The sequence below is a fragment of the Oryza sativa genome, chromosome 5 (assembly GCF_034140825.1).
Source record: "Oryza sativa Japonica Group chromosome 5, ASM3414082v1".
Lineage (NCBI taxonomy): Eukaryota > Viridiplantae > Streptophyta > Magnoliopsida > Poales > Poaceae > Oryza > Oryza sativa.
In genome coordinates this window covers 24,867,757-24,873,452 of record NC_089039.1, presented here as the reverse complement: position 1 = coordinate 24,873,452, position 5,696 = coordinate 24,867,757, and the positions used below count along the sequence as shown (strand labels likewise).

At 55.2% G+C, this 5,696-nt stretch overlaps 1 long non-coding RNA gene across 1 annotated transcript; it reads right to left on the bottom strand.

Moving 5' to 3' along the window:
• Positions 1-679: 679 nt before the first annotated feature.
• Positions 680-1,677, bottom strand: LOC136356519 (uncharacterized). The gene is made up of 2 exons (XR_010741385.1): positions 1,381-1,677; positions 680-1,168 (listed from the first exon to the last, which is right to left on the bottom strand). It is a non-coding gene; the product is annotated as an uncharacterized lncRNA (long non-coding RNA).
• Between the last annotated feature and the right edge of the window lie 4,019 nt (positions 1,678-5,696).

Here is a 5,696-nt window from a genome sequence, read left to right as displayed (position 1 = left end):
ACAACAGTATGTAAAATATGGAATGCCATCTCTACTAGTGTATATGTACACAAAGAATAGAAAGTATAAATCGGTATTGATGGAAATAAATCAATTACATCGAAATTAGTTGATTTGAAATAAATCAATTAAATCGGTATTGATGGAAATAAATCAATTACATCGAAATTCTATATGTGCTGGAAAATCGTGTGACGTATGATAAGTACTTTTTTTTAATCATGTATGTACTACTTTTCTTTGCCAGGATTGTATAAACTAGTAGATCACATATTGTTTTTTTAGGTACATATTGTTTTTTTTACTATGTCTATATATCGACGTACACTCTTCCTTTTTTCAGCGAGTACTCAAGTTAGTAGCAGTGCATATATACTATTTTATTTTAGTAAGCTAGTAGCAGTACATACTTCTTTCTCATACCAGTATATATTTTTTTAAGCAGTATATACCTTTTTTTTTTAACTTAGTACCAGTATATACTTTCTCATATCAGTATATATTTTTTATGAGTATGTACTGTTCTTTAGAGTAGTATATTGCCAGTACCTTTTCTTGAGAGGAATACATGCTTTTTTTTCTAGAGTATGGTATATGGCCTTTTTTTTTCTTATATACTGGCCTCTAGTAGGTGCATACAAAGTTTTATTAGAGAATAGTATATGTACTCTTCTCCACGTAAAATATAGTACATGCCATTTTTTATTAGAGCAGAGTATGTACATTTGGTACTAATTATGAATAAATTGTATCGATCAATGATACAGAAGTGTCACCGTACCAACGATTCACAAACTGAATCACTGGTAAAGTATCGGGTCGTTGCATTATGAAGAAACCCAAATTAATGAAATACCCTAGAAGGGAACTGAATTTTGAATGGACGGAACAATGAATAAAAAAACAATGCAAGACTTTCGGAAATGCATGGAGACTAAAAACAAAACATAATGGGATCACCCTCGATGTGTCTCATCGATGAGTCTCTGCATATATCCCTACTGACAGATCGGTTAGCTTCGACGGGATCACGCCGATGGCGCGCCGGAGAGGGGGCCAAGAATGTGTCTTCCTTAATCAACACCGTCAGCTAGGAATCACGGCCGGTTCGATGCCGACGCCGATGACGTGGTCAGCATCATCTGTCTACGATACATGCATCTCGCATCTGCATGCACCAAGTTAAGCAAATTCGTTTCTTTAGAGGCTTTATCATTCAATCAACGTCAGGTCGGGACTGCATGCATGTCTGCATCCTCTTTTGCTAATAACAGAGAATAGCAGATCTAATAGGAAAGTATACATGCATGCATGCATGCGTTATCGATCTGCAAGAAAGAGCAAATTAAGAAAATCGGAAGAAGGAATTGAAGGACTTGCCAGCATCGATCGTCGATGACTCGATGTTCCAGTTCTGGACGGCTCTCATCATCATCTTATCGTTGCACGGGCCTGGATCGATGCCGTCGCCGCACGGCCACACTGGCTTGCCAATGCCCGAAGATCAACGGCGCCATTGTTTTGTCACCAGCGCTTCGGCCAGCCAATCGCCTGGGGACAACCATACCGAAAGCACCAGTAATGGAAGACGTCGGCGCCTCAGAATCGCCGATGGGTCGCACCGCCGTATTGCCTCCGAATCCTCTGATCGCGATATAACATGCAGATCGATCTATCGATTCTGTTTAGAATCGCCCACAAGATATTAATACGAGCTATTCGAAAGGGTCCGGTTAGTGCGGAATAATTAAGATTACGAGTATTTTTTTTTGGAAACAAAAATCAAAACGGGCTCGGTATCTGGATCCGCTAGCTGGCTTGATCGGTGGTGTCTGCGGATGGACGGTGGATGGAACCGGGAGTACGTACTCCCAGGTATATATAATCATTTTCATACATACATACATACTGTCGATGACATGGGACCGGGAGTATCGTGACTAGAGGCTTGAGGCAGACACAATCGCCCACGTGGCCTGGCACCCTCGGGGGGGGGGGGGGGGGGGGGGCGGGCCCGAGGGTGGTGTGTTCGCCCTCCTCTTTGTCTCCCCGAGGGGGTCGGACCGCTCCTGCCTTGGCCCCGAGGGCTGGGGCGCCCCGACCCCTTGTGGATTTTGCGCCGCGTGTATGGGTTAGGTGAGCACAGCGGCGCTCACCTAACCGCATTTATTGCGGTTTGGACGAACGCGTCACGCCGCGTGTAACGCGGTGCAGCGCGCTCGTTTATCCGGTCTGTGACCGGTCACAGACCGGTCAGATCGTGGGTTTGGTGGCGACAGGCGGTCTGACGCACGCCTCGCCCCGTCCAGTCAGGACGAGAGCCTCCAAGCACTCGTCCCTAGCCGGAGCCGGCGTGTTACCTCCTGGAGATGACACGTTGGTTCCGGTCAGATATATACCAGGCTTCATCCTAACCATTACAGGCAAGATGTTGTATGAAGAAGGGCGAACATGCAGATTGTTAAACTGACACGTGATGGACAAGAATGACCGATTGGTGACCGGTCTGACAATGGTCATGTCGTCAGCAGACAGCCATCTCCCACGTCGCGCCTGCTTCCGGCGGAAGTGGAGGTAGGTATGGGCCGTCCCGTCAGAAGGTGATTCGGATGGCAGCGATGCAAATCTCCGTCCATTAATGAAGAGAAGTCGAGTTGAAAGAAAGGGAGGGAGAGATGGTGCATGTGGGATCCCCTTGAGATATAAAAGGAGGACCTTGCCCACTTAGAAAAGGGAGGAGGAAAAAACGATCCCAGAAGAATGGGGGGTTGACTTGTACTTTGTAGCTTCTTCATACGCGAATCCGCCAAAACACAGGAGTAGGGTATTACGCTTCTCAGCGGCCCGAACCTGTATACATCGCCCGTGTCTTGTGTGTTTCCAGTCTCGCGAACCTTCCACAGATTGGGAGCTTAGAACCTCACCCAGGGTCCCCGGCCGAACTGGCAAAAGGGGGGCCTGCGCGGTCTCCCGGTGAGGAGCCCCACGCTCCGTCATCTGGCGCGCCAGGTAGGGGGCTCTGCGAGTGATCTTCTGAGCTCTCGCACTCTTTCGTGTGCGCCAAGCTTTTCCTGTTCAGCCCAATGGCCGAGCAAGCAAAGGCGCACGACCTCTCCCCGAGTATGAGCGGTGACGACGGGGAGCCAAACCCACGCCGTCGAGCTCGTACTCCACCGCCCCCTCCACGCCAAAGTCCTAGGCGGGAGAAGGCGCTCGAGAGGGCCGAAGGATCCGCGACTTCGATATCCACAGGAGGTGGAGAAGGGCGGCGAGATGGGGAGCGTCGCCTCCTCGTCTACGGCGACGGCAGCACGCCCCAGGGCGCGCTCCAAGCTGCGGGCGCGCTCCTACGTCACCCGCCCGTCGCCCATGACCCGGAGTCTCCAGCCCAACGTTGGCTGGACGATGTGGCCAAATTGGTCATGACTGCACGGCAGCGCCTGGATGCTGGTGGGCGGTCCTCCGCCACCAAGGCCTCTGGTGCTGCTACCACCGGCTCCGCGTCGTCAAGACGGAGGGCGCGGCGAGCGGCAGCCGTTGTTCGCCATTCGGCCGCCACTCCTTCGTCAACGCCTCCGACCCGGGAAGATCTGCGTGGGGGACCGGATGCCCGCATCAGTATCGAGCGCCGGCGTAATGGCCGACGTGCTCCCCACGCAACGGAGGGCGCCTCCTTGTCCGGAGTGTCACCTCACCACGGACGCGGGGATCAGCCCTCCGTGCCCCCGGTTGGTGGTGTCGGCTGTAGAGCCTTTGTGGCGAGCCTTCGGAATGTCCGTTGGCCCCCAAGGTTCCGGCCCACCATCGCCGAAAAATATGACGGGAGCGTCAACCCCGCCGAGTTTCTCCAGGTCTACACGACCGGGATCGAGGCCGCCGGGGGTGACGACAGGGTCATGGCGAATTTCTTTCCCATGGCCCTGAAAGGACAGGCGCGGGGTTGGCTAATGAACTTGCCACCCGCGTCTGTCCACTCTTGGGAGGATTTGTGCCAACAGTTCACCATGAACTTTCAAGGCATATATCCGCGCCCAGGTGAGGAAGCGGACTTGCACGCAGTACAGCGAAGGGATGATGAGTCACTTCGCTCGTACATTCAGCGGTTCTGTCAAGTCCGCAACACCATACCATGCATCCCTGCACACGCGGTGATTTACGCGTTCAGGGGGGGTGTGCGGCACAACCACATGCTCGAAAAGATCGCCTCCAAAGAGCCCCAGACTACCGCGGAGCTTTTTCAGCTCGCGGACCGAGTGGCTCGTAAGGAGGAGGCATGGACCTGGAACCCCTCCGGTTCCGGTGTGGCAGCTTCGGCCGCCCCCGGATCCGCCGCTCAGACAGGGCGGCGTGACAGGAGGAGGAAGAAGAGGTCAGCCCACACCGACGACGAGGGTCATGTCCTCGCCGTCGAGGGCGCTTCGCGGGCCACTCGAAAGGGGAGGCCTGCGGGCGACAAAAAGAAGGAGGCCGGCGCTCCCAGTAGGGAGCGCCCAACCGACAAGTGGTGCATCGTCCACAACACTTCCCTTCACGACCTCGCGGACTGCCGTGCAGTCAAAAGTTTGGCTGAGCGGACGAGGAAGTGGGAGGAGGAGAGGAGGCAGGAGCGCCGAGAGGGCAAGTCCCCGGCGGTTCCTTCCGGCAATCGGCGAAGTGAGGCCAAGCAGAAGGCCCCCGCCGAGGACATCGATGACGGCGATGATGACCTAGGTTTCCAAGAGCCTGGGGCCACCATTGCCACTGTCGATGGGGGAGCGTGTGCTCACGTTTCTCGCCGGAGCCTCAAGGCCATGAAGCGAGAGCTTCTGGCCGCGGCCCCTACTCATGAGGCGACGCGCCGGGCGCGGTGGTCGGAGGTTGCCCTCACCTTCGACCAGACCGACCACCCACCGTGCGTTGCCCGGGAAGGACAGATCGCAATGGTGGTTTCCCCCACTGTTTGCAACGTGAAGCTGGGGCGTGTCCTCATTGATGGAGGAGCAGCCCTCAACATCCTTTCCCCCGCAGCCTTTGACGCCATCAAGGCCCCGGGGATGGTGCTCCGGCCGTCCCAGCCGATTATCGGTGTGACGCCGGGGCACACTTGGCCGCTAGGTCATATCGACCTCCCGGTCACCTTCGGTGGACCCGCCAACTTCCGCACGGAGCGGGTGAACTTTGATGTGGCGGACCTCAGTCTGCCCTACAACGCGGTCTTGGGGAGGCCCGCGTTGGTAAAGTTCATGGCGGCGGTCCACTACGCCTACCTCCAGATGAAGATGCCGGGCCCCGATGGCCCCATCTCTGTCCATGGCGACCTCAAAGTCGCGCTTGCTTGTATGGAGCAGCGCGCGGACCGCCTCGCCGTCGCGTCCAAGCCCGAGGGTGGCGACGAAAGGCTTGGCACATCCGCCCCCGCCACCCCGAGGCAGCGGATAGTCACATGCGACGAGGTCCCGGTCAAGGAGGTTGCCCTGGGCGACGGCCCGTCCAAGACCACACGGATCGGTGGTCTTCTGGACGGCAAATAGGAAGACGCGCTCGTCTCTTTCCTGCGGGCAAACGCTGACGTCTTCGCATGGAGACCGGCGGATATGCCCGGGGTCCCCAGGGAGGTGATTGAGCACCGTCTCGCCGTGCGGCCGGGCGCAAGGCCGGTCCGGCAGAAAGTGCGGCGCCAGGCCCCGGAATGTCAAGCCTTCATCCGCGAGGAGGTG